The sequence below is a fragment of the Nomascus leucogenys genome, chromosome 15 (genome assembly GCF_006542625.1).
Source record: "Nomascus leucogenys isolate Asia chromosome 15, Asia_NLE_v1, whole genome shotgun sequence".
NCBI classification, from domain to species: Eukaryota; Metazoa; Chordata; class Mammalia; order Primates; family Hylobatidae; genus Nomascus; species Nomascus leucogenys.
Window position 1 is genome coordinate 71,538,539 of NC_044395.1, and position 22,133 is coordinate 71,560,671.

At 45.8% G+C, this 22,133-nt stretch overlaps 1 protein-coding gene across 12 annotated transcripts in view; it reads right to left on the bottom strand.

The window, feature by feature from the left end:
• MRVI1 (murine retrovirus integration site 1 homolog) overlaps nt 1–22,133 on the bottom strand; it is a 124,004-nt gene that overhangs the window by 83,125 nt on the left and 18,746 nt on the right. The gene's annotated exons all lie outside the window — the stretch shown is intronic.

Below are 22,133 nucleotides of genomic sequence, written 5' to 3' on the forward strand. Positions count from 1 at the left end.
TTAATATTCCCATTTTACAGATGAGAGAACTGCCCCAGAGAATGAAAGTCACTTGCCCCAAATCATACAGAAAACCTATAATTTGAACCCAGATCTTCCTGATTTTGAGGCTGGGGCTTTTTCCGCTATACCACACAGTGTTCCTCAGCCATGTGGATGGGGAGTAAGGGGTGCCATTTCCTGACTTCCTCCCTGACACCTCCCCTCATGCTCTTCTGACCCTCAGCACAGGCTCTCTCATTTGAGTTCAGCCCTCACAGGGACTACACCAGCCCTGCTAAAACCTGAGGTCTCAGGCAGGGTGAATTCCGTGTGCTCTGTGCCCACCCCTGGCAACCTTAGATTGACTCCCAGAAGCCAGGCTATCCCCTCCCCATGGTGCAGCAGCCTGGGGGCACTGGGGTCCCAGTGCTGATTTGGACTGCAATCAGCATAATCTCATCTACCTCCCACAGTGACTGGCTCAGGGATAGACAATGGACCCAGCCTACATCGATGAGCTTACAGTAGTGTTCTGGGACCAGATGCTTTCTCCTGCTCTGAGTGGTGGAGTGTGAAGATATGAGACCTGGTGCTACGGACACCATTTTACTTCCATGAGGAAAGCCAGACAGAATCTAACTGACACACACAGCGGAGGGCAGAGCTAAGGGACCTGCAGAGAAACAGAACTGGAGCCCTGATTAAAGTGTGCCTGAAGCCTGAACACTTTCTGGACTAGCTGGTTACATGAACAATTAAGCCTCTTGGTGTTGAAATCACTTTGTGTTGGGTTTTTGTTCCTTGTAACTGAAAACATGCTCCACTACTCTTTCATGCTTCTTGTCTGTCAAGATGCCTAGGAGTATGATCCTGCCAACAGACCTGAGCCAATGGGTCTAGCTCCTCTGCTTCCTCTTAGAAGAGGAGACTAGCAATGCCACATTTCCACAGGGAAAGGCAGGATAGCAATGTAGAAAGAACACAGGCTTTGGAACCAGATATTTCAACGTGAGTCCTCACTTTGCCACTCATTGGCTATGTGGCCTTCGAAAGTTGGCTTCAGCTCTGAGTCCTGGTTTTCTTGTCAAAACAGAGATAAGAATGCCTCTCGAGCAGGATGCTCCAAGGATGAAACACACTCAGTTCAGAGTAGGTTCCCACAGAGGCCACCTGCACGGGGGTCTGCAGCCCAGGAAGCTTGGCCGAAGCTCCAAGGGCTCTGCCTGGCCTCTCTCCATCCTTAAACTCCCTCCTTCTTCTATTAGTGGGGTGGGCAATACCTTCAGAAATCTATAGAACTAACAACTGGCCTGGTTCTGCAACTTTCAGAGATTCCCCGAAGGAGCTGCTCCACTGGACAGTAGATTAAGACCACCATGCAGATAACATAGTGAGGTGACCTTTGGCTGATGGGATGCGGTGGGTGGGGGTGGAGATGAAGGACACTGTCATTTACTGAGCACCAACTGTGTTCCAGGTCCTCTGGAAAGTACTGCTGACTGCGGGAGGCTGTAGGAGGAAGAGCCAGAAAGCCCTGCCACCTCCCATAATACTTGGTGTTCTTCCTGTCCTTCAGAAAGGGCTCGGAAAGGCCCTAGAGTCAGAGTGCTGCAGAAAAGGCCTGAGCTGCCATCAGCCCAGCTCTGACAGACCCCCCACACCCCCACAGCCAACACACATACCTCTAGACTCTGGGACTGAGCTCCTTGAGCTAGGCAAGGTGTCAGATTCATCCTAGGTACCCAAAAGATTCAGCAAAGAATAATTGTTGATTTATGTTTAAAGAACTAGGGACTTTTAGCCCCAGGATTGGTCAAGGTGACCACCATCTTGACTGCTGTCTTTCTCAGCAATGAACAAGTTAGCCCACACAGCTCTGGAACAATTAGGGTGACCCCTACTGGTCACCTCAAGAAATCTCAAGTAGACCATGCATAGAGTCATTGATTCTTTCACTGCCAAAACTTTACACCTACTCTACCAGGCCCGCGCAAGGGGCTGGTGACACAAAGATAATCTTGGCCCTCAAGGAACAGAGTCCAGTGGTAGGAGATGCTGGAGAACAGTATAATGGGGTAAATATTTTGAAAGTGAGAAGTTGCAAGACCCCAGAAAAGGGTTACCTAACTGTGGAAATTGGGATGGTGGGACATGATTTTAGCAAATATTTCACATTAGAAATGTTTGAGCTGAGCCATGAACACAAATGCTAAGTGGAATTTCTTGGAACAGATTAGCTGGGTGTCTAGTGGGGAAGATAAGACAGGATGGGGAGAAGCCATACCGGACAGACTTCACCTGACTCTTGGGAATGAGAACTACGGGGCCAGGGCTTGCTGTCTGTGTCTTCCATGCCAAATTCTTACTGTATGAATAAACTGAGCATCAGGTTCACCCAAAGGTGAGCTCTGTGATGAATTTCTATCATCTTTACTTGGATTTCAGCAGCAGTGGCATCAGTGGTGCTGGGTAAAGTATTTGGTAACAGGGGTTGAGGGTAGCAAAAGAGTAGCCACAAACCCTGATTCTACTAAAGGAAGTTGACTACATCTCCTAGGAAACCTTTTAAAATTATGTGTGATGTATGTACAGGTCCAGACTGTCTTAACAGGGGTATGGTTTCTAAAACATGGGAGGTGACTATTCTACTTTTCTTTTGTCTTAATCTACACAAAGTATATTGTGCTCTGCCTATTAAGAAGGATTTAGACAAATTGGGACATGTTTTGAAACTGGGAAGCAGGAAGCAAGGAGAACAAGAATTTGTGTTTAAAGAACTAGAGAACCTTAGCCCGGAGAAGAGGAAGTGCAGGGAGAAATACAAATGTCTTCTCAGATGTTTGGAAAGCATTCATGTGGTTCTACTGTCCCCAAAGAATAGATGTCATAACTAATGACTGGAAGGTCAGATAAGGCAAGGGATGACCTTCTAGTGGTTGGAACCACCTGAAGATGAAACAGGCTGTTCTTTAAGGTAGTGAGCTCCCCATTCCTTGGAGGGTTCTGGTAAAGCCTGGGACAAGGGTCACAGGATTCCTAACCACTTCAGGGGCCTTTTCTAACTCTGGGAGTCCCTGAAATCCTGGACTCTTTTTAGCTACAACAAACTTAAAGACCTGACGATTGCATCCCAGGATTCTGGGATTATGGTCTGAAGTCTCATGAGAAATACCTCATTTTCTAACCCTCCACTTTCTTTCCTCCCCCTCCCTCTGTGCCAAAAAGAACTTAAGTCAGGCCCTGTGACAGAAAGCAAAATAGAACAAATGAATGAAGTCAGATGTCAGCTGCCACAACACAAAAGTAGAGTGGATGCTGGCTGAGGCCCCACTCTTGACAAGATGGAACCCCAGATTCCTCAGGGGGAGCCCCAGCAGCCCTGCCTGCTGGGGCCATTCCCACGCTGCTCCTGCCCTGTTTGCTGTCTCTCCCATCCATTATTATAAACTCACTGCTTAAAATAGCAAGGTAAAAGCAGAGTCCCTCCCCCAGGATGACATCTAGGTTCTGCTGCAGCTTGTGGGCACACGGACCTCATATCCATCACAGCAAAGTTTAGAATATAATCTCCAGGAAGTGCTGATCTAGAGCACCAGCCCATAAAAGGAAAAAATATTTAGTAGTGTTTGGTCTCCAAGCTGTTCCTTCTTTAACCCATTTTCAGGGCCCTTCTTGCTGCCTCTCCAGTCTGGTTAGGAAAGGGTTAGGTGGGCCAGTGCCAAGAGCTAATCAGCTCTTACGACTCTACTCATTCTGCCTCCAGCTAGTGCCTAGCTAGAACCTGGCCCATTTTACAGGCCAGGAAACTGAGGTGCAGAAACGGAAACAACTTGACTCGTTCAGCTACCCTTGTATCTGGTGCAAATTTTCCAAGAGACTCTGCTGGGATAACTATCCAATAATTTGTGCAACTGAAGACGCTAGGAGTTCCTAAACCATATTTAAATATTTTATCTGCCCCTGCTCATGAAAGAAAACAAACTAATATGCTTTTCTTCATGCTTTCATTCTTCAGCTACTTCTAAGTCGCCTACTGAGCATCGGGCACTATGCTAGATGTATTTCAAGTGCTATTTTCTTTAACCCCCATGAGATAGGTTTTATTATTTCCATTTAATATATTAAGGATCTAGGGCTCAGAGAGTTTCCGCAACCTGCTCAAGATCACACAGCTAGTAAGTAGCCAAGGGGAGGGCTGGAGTGAGTACTCCCGGTGAGGCTAAGGATGGTGGGAGGCAGAGCGGAGGAAACAGGACCTACACTTCGGTTGTCGGGCCAGGGGTCTTATGAGGGCTAAAGAGTGGCCTACAGTTGAGCCTGCATGTCCTCTGGTAGGTGGTAGCAGCAGGTGGGGGAAGCGGAGGCCAGCCCTGCCTTGTAGGCTTCAAAGACCTTACTGTATCCCAGAAAGTACAGAGCCATCATCGGGATGCAGCGTTCAGGAACAGAATTTACAGAGACTATCTCCTTCAGTGCTCTCAGCAACGCTGTGAGATGGGGAGAGTAAGTACTATTATTATTAACATTAAAGTCAGACCCATGTTACAGATGAGGAAACAGAGGCCCAGAGACTTGCCCAATGTCATCGCTCATGAATGGCAGTGCTGAGAATTCACCGAATCTGGGTCTGATGCTCCCCTTCCTTGCAGGGCCAAGCCTGTTCTCAGCAGGCAGCAGCAGCCTCTCATCATGGCCCCAAAGATGCCTCTCCCAGAGCCTCGCGACCTGCCTAGAAGAGACCAAACTCCTCTCTGAAACCACAGTATTCCAGGAGCACAGCCTGTAAGCTGAGCGGCTCTCAGATTCTCTCTGTGAATCTTTGAGCATTGAGGGAAGAGCCAAGAAGCCCTTTCGGGAAACAATGGGTTAACCTAGCCTCCACTGACCTTTCTGGAGTGACTCAGTATTCTCAGAAGGGAGTTTTTTTGTTCTTCCAGCTTTGAATTTTTGCTTTCATTTTAGCAGCACAAAGAATGTGAAAGAGATTAGGTTGCTATTAATACCACGGGTCTATCTCTAGATGAACAACTGATGGGGGGATTTGTTGGGGGTGACTGCACATGGAGCTCTCTTAGCCCTTCTGCAAATCCAGAGGGTGACGGAGGGGCCACTGAGAACGCACCAGTCTTACCCTTGCACCCATTTTTACCAATGGGGAACCAAGGACCAGAGAGGGGCAGGCACATGACCAAGGCCACACCTGTGAGTGAGGGGCAGAGTCAGAGAAGGCCCCAGAGCCCCCACACCCCGAGCCTGGCTGCATGTGGCAGCTTTCTGACTTTTCATTTTGACGGTTTTGCTCATAGTAAATGGTAAGCCATTGTGTCTGTGCTGTGAAAGCAGGCGTCATTTGGCAGTGACTCGTCATTGTTCTTGCTCTCATGCTCTCATGGTCACTCTCACGGGAGAAAGGATGTTCCCGCAGGAGATCTGCTGAAAGTGCTGAGAGGTGCCTCTGGGGGTCCCCTGGGCCTGGCCAACTGCAGAGCTGGGTTCCACACCTCCACAAGTGAGCCGGATGGGAAGCCTGCCTCAGGAAAGCCCCATCCTGCTTCCTAACCTTGGCCTGCTCACAGGGCTTTGTTGCTTGGCAGATTCCATTCTAATCCTTCCTCTGCCTCTCCCTTGCTGGATAAATCTCCCCTGGCCTCAGTTTCCTCATTTGAAAATGGAGGTAATAGCACCCACCTTTTAGCGTTGTTGTAATGATTAAATCAGGAAATACATGAAAGATGCTTGTACATAGAGTCCACTCAGTGCCCTCGCCATTCTCCAAACAGGGCAGCTGAGTTCTCTAAGCATGCACTGCATCAACAAAACGAAGCCAAGGCTCAGAGAGACTCTGGTGTTCATCCTAGGTGGCTCAGAGCTCCCAGATTTGTCTCCTGCAAGTAAAACAGACTCAGTCCTGGTCTTTGTTGTGGACAGTCCCAGGTCTGTGCTGGGCTTACCCCATGTCTGTGCTGTGCTCGGTCCCAGGTCTGTGCTGTGGTCAGTCCCAGGTCTGTGCCGTGCTCGCCCCATGTCTGTGCTGTGCTCAGTCCCAGGTCTGTGCTGTGGTTACCCCAGGTCTGTCCTGTGGTTGCCCCAGATCTGTGCTGTGCTCAGTCCCAGGTCTGCGCTGTGCTCAGTCCCAGGTTGGTCTGGTTTCAAAGCCCAGTTCTTTCCACTATCCCTGTGCTCATGATGACTCCCCAAAAACAGAGGTTTTCATTCCACAGGTGAGACATAAGGCCTAGCGTGGAAACCCTCCTGGAAGAGGGCCAGCCACAGTGTCTGGCCAAGTAGGTATTTGTGCTGTGCTGAACAAGTGGGTAAGTGAGTGACTGAAGGGGGTACAGCCACCCCCAGTGTGTGGTGGAAGCCCCAGGATTCTCTCCTGAAAGTGGATCTAGATTGAAGGGAATTGTTGGGGAGCAGGAATGGTGAGGGACAGAGATGCAGGGAGAAAGCCTCGGTGGCAACAGAAAAGGGAGGATGAGGAAGTGGAAGTCACTTCCCCCAAGACTGCGTCCCCTAAACAAAGTCATGTTTCAGGAGGCTGGCCCCGAGCACCCCGACACTCCTGGGGTTTGCACCTCTGTGGGAAACCTTCTCAGGGCCCGATTTTCTCCAGCCCTGCTCTCCGTTCCTGTGGATCTCGTATAGGCTTTGTTGGCTGGGGGTGCCCTGGGAAGGAGCCAGCACCTGCTCAGACCAGTGACAGGAAATAAGCCTAAATATCTCCCCAGGTTTCCTTTCCAGCTTGTTCACTTCAGGAATTCTTTTTTTAAAAATAGGTCCACTTGAAAAAATTTTTTCTTCTTCAAAATATGTGCAATTGCTCAATCGGAGGCAGTTCAAAGGCACCGAGAATAGCAGCAAAGTGTCTGAGCCTCCCATTTACCGCCTAGCAGATATAAATCTTGCCCAGTTCTGTTTGTTCCAGGCTGCTCAGCAGCCTCTTCCCTGAGTCACTTACTCCAGAGCGCCATGAGTCATCATCCTGAAGTCAAGAACCACACGGCATTCCGGGTCTGTGAGATCCCATAAAGGGCAGGGCACTGAGGGGTCTCCAGGAAGACATGGAGGATGAGGAACTGTCTCCTGGGCCCTAGGCTTGGCTCTGCCTCCCAACATGGGTGACTTTAGAGAGTCACTAAGCCTGAGAAGTAGGTGGATTTCTGGGCCCTTCTAACTTGTACTTTGGAGGAATCTCTTCAGTGGTGCACAGGAGCCTGCTTGTTCCAGCTCATAAGAGTCTAATGTAATTCTCAATAATTTTGTGAAGTGGTCGTTAAACACAGACATTACTAAAAAATAAATTACATGAACTTACATTAAACAAAAAGGAGATAAATACTCAAAATAACTGCTTTTTAATTATTTTACTACATTTTACTATTATCTATGGTCTTAGGAAGATTTATTTCTATTGTCTCTGCATGGTGGAAACACTATATAATGATTTGCTACTGCCCATCTCTTCTCAGTTCCATGATCAGTGAGGTCAAGTTAGTAGTTTGCCATTGGTTCATAGTGGGAGTATCTATACCATGGAAACTGGCAAATGCTACATACATATCAGGGCCTTTTTTCCCCCAGAGAGCTGGCCGTGAAACATTGCCAGAACACCACTGAGCCACTCAGCCCCAGGCTCCCTGATTCTTGCTCCTACCAGGGTGCAGAAGGAACACAGATGACTTTAATATCACCCCAAGATAGCATAGTTATGGAGATTTCATTGCCAATTGTCTTTGGACAACTTTTCCCAAGTGGATCACGAATCCCTTACACTCACCACATCCCTGACAGAGCTCACTGTTTCTTTCCCTCCCCAGCCCACTCCTCCTGTGCCCTAGAGAATGGCACTCAAGCTACAAACCTAGAAGTCACCATGACTGCTTCATTTCTGTCACCCTCCACATTCAATTAGATGACTCTGAGTCCTGTGAATCCTAGTTCAGAAATGCCCTTCCTCCCATCCCCGCCACCCCTGCCCATGGCTCTGTGTGACCTGAGTCACTGCAGCAGCCTCATTTGTCTCCTTACCTCTGGCCTGGTCCCTTCCAATGACCCTCCATAATGATACCAGAACAGTCTGTCTGAAACATAAATTGGATCATCCTTCCCCTTCATAAACTCTTTGAGGATTGATTCCCTTTTACCATGGGGCCAGTTCTCAGTCAAGCTCCTAGCCCCTGTCTCGAGGCTGGTCCCCTCTGCTTCACTCTTCATACACCTTATGCCCCAACCATAATGGACCAAAAGCCAACCTCCAAACATGCCCTGCTTTTTTACACCCTTTGCATACATCCTCCTCCTTATACTTGGGCTGCCTTCTGTCCTCTTTCTATACCTTATGGGTTCCTACTTGTCCTCCAAGACCCAGTTCACGTATCTCCTCCTTCATAAACCCGTTCCTCCTCTTCACCTCAGGAAAAGTTACTCCCTTCCTGTAGTAGTTTCCTACTGCATCGGTACCAAGTTTCCACATATTTGGTGGCTTAAAACTGCACAAATTCATTATCTTACAATTCTTGAGGTCAGAAGTTCAAAATCCATCTCAGCAGGCTAAAGTCTAAGCATCGGCAGGCCTGTGCTTCTTCGGGAGGCTCTAGGGGAGAGTCCATTTCCTGCCATTTCCAGCTTTAGAGGCTGCCTACATTCGTTGGCTGGTGACTCCTTTTTCTCCATCCTCAAAGCCAGCAGAGTTGCTGGCATCTTTTCTCCCCTCTGATCTCTGCTTCCCCCTTCACATTTCCTTCTCCTCTGACTTTCACTGTCCTGCCTCCTTATAAGAACTCATGATTACATTGAACCCACTGAGTTAATCCAGGGTAATCTCCATCTAAGTATTCTCAATTTAATCATATCTGCAAAGGCCCTTTTGCCATTTAAGGTAACATCTTCATAGGTTCCTGGGTTAGGATGTAGACATCTTGGGGAGGGGGGAGTATTCAGCCTACTGCCCTATCCTCCCGGGTACTTTGCACAGAACTCAACCCAACTAGAATTTGAACACCTCAAGAGCAGGGACTCTGCCTTATTCATAGCTTTATGAATATTCTTATAATCATATTTTTATGACCTGCCTCCAGTACAGGGTCAAACACAGAATAGCCATTCACTAAATGTTTATTGAATTAATAAATGAATGACACCATATTTCTAAAAAGCAGATAAGAAAGTTTTACATAGACTGGGTGCAGTTGCCCATGCCTGTAATCCCAGCACTTTGGGAGACCAAGGCGGGTGGATCACTTGAAGTCAGGAGTTCAAGACCAGCCTGGCCAACATCGTGAAACCCCATCTCTACTAAAAATACAAAACTTAGTCATCATCTGGGTTGCTATATAAGTAGGTGGGTGGCCTTGCCTGCCCTCATTCTCATTGAGCTTCCCCAGGTTAACGGCCAAGTTTTTCTCTCGATGATGTACCTGGGTTTCATGTCTTCTCTGCCACACAGATGTGCAAATTTCTCCCACAGTATTCTACAACTAAAACCTCACAAAAGGGCAGGGCCTCCTTCTCTGACACCTTCATGCTTCTGTCCTACCATCCAAGAGTAATTTGCAAAGTGAGTTTTCAGATTAACTTATCAATGGCTCTTCTAGCTTTAACCTAAGCCTAACAGAAGACCACAGAGCAGCCCTACCAGCCCCTCTGGCTCCGCTTGGAATGCTGACCAAAGCATTTCCTCAAACAGCTGGTTATGTGTGTTCAAATGAGGCAGCGCCCTCTTGTCTGCTGCCGTGGTACTCTGGAACCATCTCCTTCCTGACAGAGCAGAGCCAGGAGGCTTTGCAAGGTGGTCATTGCCTTTAAACCCAGACTGGGACTCACGGCTTGATTCCTGCTCTGGCAAAGGCACAGACTCTGGTATTAGGGGTCCTGGCAATCCAGCACCTGGGGTTGCCCATTCCCATGAAGCAGGCCTCTGGGAAGGTAGAAGGCGGGAGGCATTGTTTTTTTTCAGGTAGAAGGCGGGAGGCATTGTTTTTTTTCAGGTAGAAGGCAGGAGGCATTGCACCCACTTGATGGGATCGCACTAGGCCTTGATGGCCTTGGCTCTTTCAGAAGCCAACATGTGGGCTGAATCTGAGCCAATGGCCTCTTCCTTGGATCTCCTGGCCTCTGAACCTGAAGATGCCCTTTCTTAGGATGGGGGCAAGGATGTATAAAGGCAAGCTGGTGTTTTGTCCAGGCCCAGAGATCTGTCAAGGGCCATCTAGACCACCAGGAACCAGAAGAGGCACCTTATTGCCTTGGAGTCTTTAGAAACTTTGTTCCAAATAAAAATAAAACTTCCTTGACTTGGCAACACCACAGCCCAATAAATAAATAAATAAGCAAAAAAAAGAAAAGAAAATTAACACCCAGTTCACAGTGTGCCTCTCTCATTCAGTTCCTCCTACTTCTTCCTCTCCCCTTCCCTTCTCAGTTTTCTTCTAGGAAGAGGTCATCAGGATCTATTAGGAACCTGTAGGAATACATATAGGAATATAGGAATATATGTAGGAACTGGTTTGGGAAAGTCACAAGGAAAAGATGGCCTCCATGGTGCCTGCCTAAATCATTCACCCATTCTAGAAAAGTTTGTTGAGTGCTTCCTATGTGTCAGGTACTGTGCTGGGCACTGGGGCTCTGGAGTGTGTCCTCCAAGGCCACCTCCTCCAGGAAGGCTTCCCTGACCTCTCCTGGAAGCTATATTCTCTCTGGTCTATGACAGCACTGTGTGGCTATCCCAATCTGCCAAGCAGTGGTTTCTGTATCTCATTTGCAAAGCCTGAGGGCAGATAGCTTTCTTTTGTGCTGGGAACATAACACAGGTACAGAGAAAGTTCTCAATACCTGGTGGATCTCTTCTTTTGAAAGCAAGGACTCTAGGAATCAAGCCTCACTTTTCACATGGCCTACTACACACCCAGCACAATGTAGATATGCTAGCTCTTGAACTATCTCAGGTCTGTGAGAAAGGAATTACTTCTCCATTTTACAGATGAAGAAACGGAGCCTTAGACAAGCAAAGTGACTCGCTCTAGGTCACACAGTCAGAAGGTGGAGTCAGGATTAAACACTGGGTCTCCTCTGCCCAAAATGGGATATTTGGCTCTTTCTTAGAGAGAGCTTATTCCTATGCTTCTCTAATCTTAGCAAAGACAGAACAAGGGTATTAGGAGATGTTTTTTGACAGGGCAGGGCTCTTGATCATTCTAGATCCCAGCTCTTCCTCAGGGCCAGCACAGCCAACAAGAACAACACCAGCTGAGATGCAGCCCCTCTCCAAGGAACTGGAAGTCCTTCTCACGGCATCCCCTGGGGTAGATAGGAAGCAGCTGCGACTGTGATCATCTAAGACCAGCAGGAGAGAGTGTTCTTCCCTGCTGGGATGGAGCACCCCAGCTCAGGTCCCCGCCTCCTGTTCATCTCTACTCTGGGAATCCCGGTTCTCCAAAGCCGTGGAAATAGGCCCAATAACCTTGGGCTGGGCTGCTGGGCAAAGTCTGGTGTAAAGCGTGCTACAGAAAGCTACAGCAGGATTGAGATGGGGGTTCAGGGACAGGGCCTTCTGGGGAGTGAAGAGCAGACTGCCATGCTAACTGCCTGTGTAGGAATGAGTTCCTTCACCATTCAGGCCTCAGTCTCTCCATCTCTATAGTAAAGGCTGGGCTAACTTGCCAGCCTGAGCCCTGCTTTATGCCCCATGAGTTCAAATCCATGTTGCCTATTGAAAGCAGTCACACAGTAGGAAGTTAGGGGCCTTCCTGGCATCCCAGGGCTGGAAGCAGCCATCACATCCCCCTGATCACAGTGATTGGCTGGAGGGTGAACATGTGAGCTGACAAGAACCAATGAGATACAAGAAGACTCTACTGGACATCCTGGGAAAGCCATCCTTAAGTGCAACCTTGAGTTCCAGAGGGTGAAAACAGAATCCCTCTTAAGATGATGAAGAAGAACTTGTCTAAGGATGGAATCAATGTGAGACAGAGCACAGCTAAGAGCCAGAAAGAAACTAGGTCCTGAGGCTACCTTCTCAGATCCTGATCAAGCCGTGCCTGATATCCCCAGCCTTTTCTGTTTTGAGAACCAATGAATACCCCTTTTTTCTTACGCTGGCTTGTACAAGCTTTTTTGGCACTTGCAATAAAGAGTTCCAACTGGTGCAAACAGCCTATCCTTTATAATGCTGCCTGTGGGGTCTTTCTTGGCACCAAAGTCTTCTCTCACCTCTCTACTCTGCTGCTTACCTGAGAGTTTAAGCTGGGAACTCAGATCTAGAGTTGATGAGCTTACCCTAAGTTATTCCTTAACTTAGAATATCACCATGCCCTTTTCCTCAGAACCTGTTCCTCTTTCTGCATTCCCTCCTACCATTGATGGGCCCAGCATCTGGCCAGAAACCCCAGCCCAAACATAGAACCTTCTCCCACCTCTCCAGGATGCCTGTCCCCACTTCTTTTTACTGATACACACATCTAAACTCTTCAGGCTCCAGAGGAGTGACTCGGTTTGACCAACCTCCATGTTCCTGCCTAGAAGATAGACTGGTACACACCAAGATGTGTTTGTTGAGTCAAATTTCAACCTTCAAATGATTTTCAAACATCATTACTTCCTGGGGGTGACCACTCCACCTACCTATCCCTCAGCTCAGAGCTGGATAGGCTCTCACTCTCAACCCTCCCCAGAAGAGCAGACCCCAAGACCTGGACAATGATTGGCTGTGTGAACAGGCTCATAGCCCTCTGCTTGGAACTCCAGCACCAGAGTTTAGGGTGGGGACTCCCATGTGCAGGACAGGAAGGAAGCTCACACTTTGCCCACTGAGGCCAGCAGCAGGGTGGGAGCAGCCGTGGATCTTGGCCAGGGTCTTTTTTTCACCAATAGACTCTGAGCTGAACTGCAGGATGGTGGGTGTGTGCACAAGAAGACACGTGATAAAGTAAAAGTGAGCAGTCCCTTGGTTATCCAGACGTATGCAAACAGCTGCATTAGCTGAGTCTTTAGACCCAAATTGACAACAGACTATGGCGAACAGTGATATGCAATGGCAGGAGTGGGTAGAAGCCGGAAGGGTAGAGCCTGGGAATGGCTCTCCCAACAGCAAGCTTTGGTGATTGGAGGCACATGTATTTCAAGGTCCTACTGCTTAAGTGGGCATGTGCAACTGTGACTGCCTAATGATATGAGATTGGAAGTAACCATAGAGAATTTCTCCCCAGGGGAGAAATTTTTCCACCATGGAGAGGTGGGGATGGTCTGGGAGTGATTCCGAGGCATTAGCAGGAGAGAAACTGACATTTATTGTACCAGGTGCTCTACCTGACTCTTTACATCCTTTATCTTATCCAGTCCTTACAACAGCCCTGCATGGTACGATTATTCCCATCTTACAGGTGAGAAAATTGAAGCTCAGAAAGGTGAAGTAATTTGTTTCAGACATCACAATTACTAAGTAATATAAACAGTGTTTGAGCCCAGGGGAGCCTGACTCCAAGCCCAGGGTTCTGCTCAGTATTCCATAATGAAGGCTTCTAGGTCAATGCAGAGCCAGGCGACAGCAGCAGCAACTACTTCAACCAAAAATGAAATGCTGACACAGGACCAGAAGAGGTTTTTCTGGCTAAGGCTTCACCAGTTTGTCATTGTGGAGAAGGTATCATCCCTAACAATCAGATTTACATATGTTCTCTGTTAACCTGCAGTTTGTTACATGTACAATATCTCTGCTTAAGATAACTGGTAAATAGCATAGAGTTTATCCAAGGGGTTACGCTGAGTCATTCTCATGAAGCATTTTCTTGTTTTTAGAAAAGACTGAGTAAAGAGAGCTCTGAGGGCAGGTTAAGGCCAGGGACTGCCGGGAGATGTCTCAGCAGTTTTGCAGGAGTTGATCTGGGCTGTGAGTGGGCAGGCAGGTGAGCAGACCCCCTTCCTGGCCCAGGTTCCACAGGGAGCATAGGCACTGGGAAATCACTGGGTTTTGGCAGGGTTTTCTTGGATCACATTAGCAACATTACCAAGGCCTGAGTGGAGCTCCTGCACCCTGGGGAACAGTTTCCCAGGGTGGCCCCCAGGCTCCTTACATCAGCCTAGGTACCCCTCTTTCCTGTGCCCACAGCTGGTATTTCCTAGTTATAAAATGATTTTTTCATTAATGCTATGATAGAATGTAGAGGAATGTAGATATTTTTAATATGACAACTTACATTTATAGAACAGAAGTGTTTTTTTTTTTTTAAAGCACCTAATTTGGAGTCACCCTGGATCCAGAAGCCCCAAAGCCTGGGACATTGTTCTCTTGGCCTTTCATCTCTTTTCCTCTGATCTTCTGGATCCCCTACACAGGGCCCTTCCTCTAGGGTTGGCCGAGTTTGGGAAAAGCAAAGGCCCTCTAGGGCCCTGGGCTGGAATGCTGGCTGGGGTATGGCTGGCAGGCTTTGTGGTTGGGACTGGTTGGAAGCAGCAGCTCTGCTCTGCTCAGCCTGCAGGTCAGCACTGGAAGGCCCAAGTTGGGCAGGGGCCCCGGGACAGGAGGGAGGGAGCAGCTACTCAATGCTTTCCTGATATCCTCTTACTGCCTCAGTTACCTCCCAATTGCCTACTCATAAAAATCTAGCCATCCTGCAGCCCTGTTCATTCTACATGTCCAGATGAAAAAAGCTGATAACCAGAAAATCGACTCCTGGGGTGGGTGGAGGGTGGTTCTCCTATGAAGTAATCCATCTTCCACACAGCTGGAATTCTAAAACATAGCTGTGGTCACAGGCCTCCCTCAAGTCAAACATTGCAGTGGCTTTCTGTGTGCGACTCCCAAGTCTGGCTGCTTACTAGAAGCATCTGAGGTGCTTGGTAAAATGAAGATTCCTATGCCCTTCCCAGATCGACTGAATCAGAATATCTGGGAATAGGGCCCGGGAATCTGTATAGCTAAAAGCCCCTAAGGGGAATCTGATCCAAAGACCAGAGCTGGAGAAGCCCTGGTCCACAGATGAAGTCCAGGTTCCTGGGCACTCATGCAAAACTTTCTGCTCTGAGACTGCCAAACCTCTCTGTTTTTTCTCCAGCCACTAACACCAAGGTATCCTGCACCCCAGCTTCACCTAATGCTCACTTTCCAGAATATTCCACGTCCTATCAAACCTCAGTGTCACTCCCTCTGCCTAGAAGGCCATCCCCCCATCTGTCTCCATGAAAGACCCTACTCATACTTCAGAAGCCACCTCATGATTCTCACCAGATTAAACCCTCTGCCTCATTTCCTTTTAGCGTTTTAAATTGTTTAGTTGGAAACACAGACTTTAACCTTCTATTTGCCACTTTCTAGCTCTATGACTTTGGCTCTTGAATTTCAATGTCCTCACAAATTATTATGAAAAATATTCAAATTTGAAAAGTATGTAAATATATGTAAATTAGATATACAGTGTCTAGCACAAAATAACTAACAGAATGGTAACTTTTATTATTATTATTCCTATATTATGATGGCATTCCTCTAACACAGAGTTCAACAAACTATGGCCTTTGGGCCAAATCGGACCAACTAATGGTTTTCGTAAATAAATTTTTATCAAAATACAGCACAACCATTCGTTTGTATATTGTCTTTGGCTGTTTTCATGCTATGAGGGCAATTGAGTAGCTGAGGCAGACACTCTGACTTACAAAGCCAAAATATTTACTAGCTGCCTTTTTTCAGAAAAGTTAGCCAACCCTGCTCTAACATAATTGCAATTATTTGTTTTTAGTTTGGTCTCCCCCATTTGTCTGAGAGACACTCAAGGATCTTTATGGCAGACTCCTGTTCATCCTTTAAAACTAAGTCTTTCTCATCTTTGTATCTCTAACATTTGGTGTATAATTAGGGCTTGGTATATGTTGAATTGAAGTGAATAATTCTTTAACCCAGTTTAAATGCACACATCTCCTGAAAGCCCTGATGGGAAGATGGGGTAAGTGCCAGCAGACCTGGCTCTGAGGCTGCCTCCCTCCTGCTTCAGCGTCCCACAATCTCACTGCCTCCCACCACCCAAAACCCAGCACTCTGTGCTTTGCAGCTGTAATATTTCCCCTGATAGAGAGGGGAGGAAGAACTCCTTCAAAGGTTAGTATATTCCCATTATCCAAGAGTGTACAAATGGATGGTCTAATGGTCCCCATGGTCCTTACGGGGGCAATTTGGTGGACCCATTTTTAATAAATGAACTAATGGATTGGTATTTTTTCTCTGGAGATTTATATTTTGTTTAGTTTCAACTACCCATGAATTTGCATTCCTGACAAAAGCTCCTTTTAAGAAGAGAACTAGGATTTCCAAGAAGTGAGACCATTTCTTTGTGAGCTGGTTATGAAACTACTCTGTGACCTTGGGCCAGTCACCCACCTCTCTGGGCCTAGCTTTCAGCTTCTGTATAACAACTTTCAGATTTGACTCCCTGGGGTTCTAGCCAGGGGGATGAACCAACTCATGGTGAGTGAAAACAGTGGCCTGGCAACAGGCAGCTTGATAGAGTCTTCCCTCTTCCATGCTGCAGTAGCACATTCCCTGTCCTCCCCAGCAAATACAGCGACTCATTTCTACTGCCTTTTCTTGAGGCTTAAAGAAGATGCTGTAGCCCTGAAGAAGATCTTCAGAAGATAAGAAAATGCCATGGTGTGGAAAACTCTGTGCTGGATGAAGTGGAAACACTCAGCTCTCCCCTGAGGCCAGATGAAAAGCACATGGATGAAAGCCAAAGTCCATCCCTTCCTTGAGCCTTTGGGAGCAGCAGTCCACCCTCTCTTTCAGAAAGTAGTTCCCCCGCTTACCCTTCACCCTCCTTGCAGACACCCCCATGGGATAAAATACTAAGCCTGCAGGATCCTGGTTATCTGGGGGCAAATCGGTGTAACTGCGGATTGAACTGACTTTTATTGATTTCCCAGCAGGTGATTTATAACTGCCTGCTTCCTAAAAGGGCTTGTGGCCAGATGGCAATGAAAACACTCAGAGGCCAAGAGAGTTAAAAATAAATGCTGAAAATGAGAGCAGAGGAAAGAGGGAGATAGATAGCTGCACTAGCTGAGGTGGGATGACTGCTCAGTCTGGATCACAGGGATGGGAATCTTGTTTTTCAGTTCCTACTGACATAACCAATTGAGATCAGCAGCACCTTGTTTTTGGCTTTTGCAAGAATTTCAGAGCAAGGAGTAGCTACAACTTGAGCTTCCAAAACTAACCCTTAGTCCAACAGAGAACAAAATTAGAGTGAGATTTTGCATTTTAGAACTTTATAAAGCTCACTTCACAGAGGGACTCCTCATACAACTATGTCACCATACTGTTTACGCAACAGGATCTGGAAGTACTTTAAAGCCGGTAGTGTAAATCAAATTCTAGGTGTTATGTACATGTCTGAGTCTAATGGCTGGTCATCCACCCTCCCTGATGTGGCTTTAGAGTGGTCCTTAACTAAAACGAGTTCTAGGATCATGCAGAACCATGCACAAGGATCCTTTAGCTTAGTGAAAATAGGCAGTGCTTTCTAATTCTGGCCATAGGTCACTGTCATTTGGTGGTCATGGTGAATCGGTTATTTAACAAATTCTGTTTTCACTAGTTGCAACTAACCAGAAATCAGATCTCTCAAAGGAAAACCAAGAAGGCTATTGTTATGGGCTTAACTGTGCCCCCCAATACTCCTCCTAGTTCTTATGTCAAAATCCTAACCCCCAGTACATAATAATGTGACTGTATTTGGAGACAGGGCCTTTAAGAGGTAATTAAGTTTAAATGAGGCCATTAGAATAGACCCTAATCCAATCTGACTGGTGTCCTTATAAGAAGAGGAAATTTGGATGTAGAGGCACCAAGGATGTGCCTATACAGAAGAAAGACCATATGAGGACACAGAGAGAAGGTGGCCATCTATAAGCAAGGAGAGAGGCTGCAGAAGAAACCAGACCTGCTGATACCTTGATCTGGGACTTCCTTAGAACTGTTAGAAAACAAATTTCCGTTGTTTAAGCCACTTGGCTTGTGATATTTTAATACAGTAGCTCTGACAAACTGATATAGCTATTGATAGAATCTCTCAGCCATATCAGATTTAAATTCAAGTCTGTTTCAAACATTTAATCTTTGAAATAGGGATCAATATATTTTGGAGAATAATTGCTTTAGTATTTTTCCAGGCCAACCACAAAACTCCTTTCAGAACCTTTCTAATGAAATAAAAATTCTCTAGACTAGGTCCCAAGAATTCTACCTTTGAAGAAGTAAAATTATCTCTATTTGCAGGTGATATGATCTTATATATGCAAAATCCTGAGGAATCCACTAAAAAACCATTAGGACTAATAAATGAGTTCAGCAAGGCCGCAGGATATATGATTGCTAAGTACAATCAATTATATTCCTATACACTAGCAATGAACAATCAAAAAACGAAATTAATAAAGCAATTCTATTCACAATAGCATCAAAAACATAAATACTTAGGAATACACCCAACGGCTAGCCGGGTGTGGTAGCTCACACCTGTAATACCAGCACTTTGGGAGGCTGAGGTGGGTGGATCACCTGAGGCCAGGAGTTTGAGACCAGCTTGGCCATGATGGCAAAACCTCATCTAAACTAAAAATACAAAAATTAGCAGGGCATGGTGGCGCGCACCTGTAGTACCAGCTACTCAGGAGGCTGAGGCATGAGAATCGCTTGAACCCAGGAGGTGGAGGTTTCAGTGAGCCAAGTTCACACCACTGCACTCCAGCCTGGGTGACAGGGTGAGACTCTGTCTTAAAAACAACAACAACAAACAAACAACAACAACAACAAATCCCAGCAATATACTTAGCAAAATAAACGCAAAACTTTTACTCTGAGAGACATGAAATATTTTTGAAAGAAATTAAAGCCCTAAATTGTTGGAATGCCATCTCATTCCAATTTCAGATGGAAACACAAGGAAGCAACAATAATCAAAACAAACTTTAAAAAGAAGAAAAAAATTATCTACACATCCCATTTGCAAAACTTACTATAAAACTATCGTAATATAGTATGATACTCTACACTATACAAGAAGAGACATACACATCAATGCAACAGACTTGAGAGTTCATAAGTAAGCCCTTACATTTATAGTTAATTGATTTCAACAAGGATGCCAAGACAATTCGATGGGGAAAGAATATTCTTTTCAACAAATGATTCTGGAACAACTGGATAACCACATGTAAAAGAGTAAAGTTGGACCCCTTCCTATATTATACACAAAAATTAACTCAAAACATCTAAATGGGAGAGCTATAATTATAGAATTCTTAGGTGAAAGCGTGTGAGTAAATCTTGGTGTCCTTGGGTTAGACAATGCCTTCTTAGATATAACACCGTAAGTGCAGGCAACAAAATAAAAAGTAAATAAATTGGACTTCATCACAATAAAAAAATTCTGTATTGAAAGTGATGCTATCAAGAAAATAAAATGACAACCCACAGAATAGAAAAAAATTTGCAAATAGCATATCTAATAAAGGACTTGAATAAAGAACTCTTATAACACAATAATAAAAAGACAAGTAATACAATTTTAAAATGGGCAAAATATTTGAATACATATATCTCCAAAGAATATATGCAAATGACCAATAAGCACATGAACAGATGTTCAACATCATCAACCATCAGGGAAACACAAATCAAAACAGCAATGAGATACCACTTTATACCCATTAAGGTGGCTAAAATAAAAAAGACAAGTAACAGTAAGTGTTGACTAGGATGTGAAGAAACTAGAACCCTTATATATTGCTGGTAGAAATGTAAAATGGTGTAACCGCTTTGGAAAACAGGTTAGCAGTTCCTCAAAAGGTTAAACATAGGATTACTGCATGATATACCAATTCTTCTAGATATGTACCCAAGAGAAATGAAAATGCATATCCACATAAAAACACGTACACAATGTTCATAGCAGCACTATTTATAATAGCCAAAACATGGAAACAAACTAAATGTCCATAAAGTAATTAATGGATGAATAAAATGTGGTATATTCATACAAAAGAATCTATTCAGTCATAAAAAGGAATGAAGAGCCAGGCACGGTGGCTCACACTTGTAATCCCAGCACTTTGGGGGGCTGAGATGGGCGAATCACTTGAGGTCAGGAGTTTGAGACCAGCCTGGCCAACATGGTAAAACCCCGTCTCTACTAAAAATACAAAAATTAGCTGGGCTTGGTGCCACGCGCCTGTAATTCCAGCTACTCAGGAGGCTGAGGCACGAGAATTGCTTTAACCCAGGAGGCGAAGGTTGCAGTGAGCTGAGATCATGCCACTTGTACTCCAGCCTGGGTGATGGAGTGAAACTCTGTCTCAAAAAAAAAAGGAATGAAGTAATGATATAAGTTTTAAGTTTCATGCTGAAGTATGAAACTTAAAATGAATGAAAGGATGAACTTGACAATATTATGGTAAGTGAAAGAAGCCAGTCACAAAAGACCACACATATTATTTTATTTATATAAAATGCCTGTAATAGAGAAAGCTATAGAGACGGAAAGTAAGTTAATGGTTGCTTAGGGCTGAGAGGATGGGGAAATGAGACGTGGCTGTTAATAACTATGGGGTTTCTTTTTGGATGATAAAAATATTCTGGAATTAGATAGCCGTGATGGCTGCACAACTCTCTGAATATACTAAAATCCATTGAATTGTACACTTTAAGTAGGTGAATCATATGGCATGTGGATTATATTTTAACAAAGCTTTTAAAAGCTTTTCTAACTTCCATTAAAAAAAAACAGAAGGAAGCTAGCTTTGGTCCTTAGTGCCTTGTGACCTCTCTGGGCATAGCTTCCTCAAACATAAACATTAGAAATTAAGCTTGATGATTTATAACGTGCCTTCCATCTCTGAAATTGCTGAGTGTACATAATGTAAGAAAACAGGTTGAGGAAAAGAGGTAGATTATGTGTCTAGGATGGGCTCGTGTGAGGAGAAATGAAGGAGGAGGCAACAATAAGACTAAGAGAAATAGAGATGAAGGGACAGGGACATGGGCTCAGAGAGACAGACAGAGACATGGAGACAAGACTACACCCCAAAAGAAAGACAGACTCACTGGGATGAATGTGCAGATTACTCATCTGTGCTTCCGTTTAACAAATATTTACAGAGCACTTGCCAAATATTTACAGAGCACCTGGTTTACTACTGCCAAGCTCTGTGCAGTAGTAAACCAGGTAGACCAGGGCACTGAGCCCAGAGGTAAGAGACATAGCAGTAAGCAGGCAATTTGCAAGTAAGCACAGACAGCGAGAGCTGGGATGCAGTAATTCAAGATGCTCCAGAAGTGCACAGATGCAACACACACCCAACACCACACTCAAGATGAACAACATTCCCAAAGGTAGAATCATTTTTGTAGGGAGCGCCATTCCTCATCTGAGGCATTTAGAGTTCTGCTAGCAAAGACATTCAAATAAACAGGTTTTTACAAGTATGGGCACAAATGGGGGTGACACCCTTCAGTTCTCACCCTGAAGTCTCTATAAAATGAGGCTGAAGGACAGGATTCATCCCTCACTCCAGCGCTTCCCAGTACTCTTTCCCCCTCATCGGGAGGGACTGGCTTTGGAAACAGAGAGGAATGTGACCTATTACAAGCACACCAGCACCACTCCTCTGGGCTTTCAGCTGGAAACTTCCCAGAACACATTCTGTTCCACCCTCCTTCCATCCCATCCAGACCTGGCAACCTGGCCCAATAAAAGCATCACATGTTGCCCCTTCCCCAGAGAAGTCTTGTGGCTTCTGTGCTGCTGACAGGCACATGAAAGGGAATTGAAGCTCAACAGAAAAGTGACTGCTCCCTGCACAGTGTCGGCTCCCTGCCTGACTCAGATTCAGCCAAGTCTGAGGAGGGAAGGCCAGGGACGTTTCTGGATATCTCTTGCCTGGGTCCCTCTTCTTCTAACTCCAGATTTAGTGAGAGTCCAAGCTGCACAATATTCCTGAAATAGCCCCAAGTCACATCCTAAGATAGGGGTTCATCCCCTCATATGAAGGATTCTCTTTGGAGAAGATGTTGGGGGCTTTGGACGCTGTGCACTGGTACACGAATAGGAAACGCAGAGTGACCCGGAGCAGGAAGGAGTGGGCACCGCCCTGCAGATTCT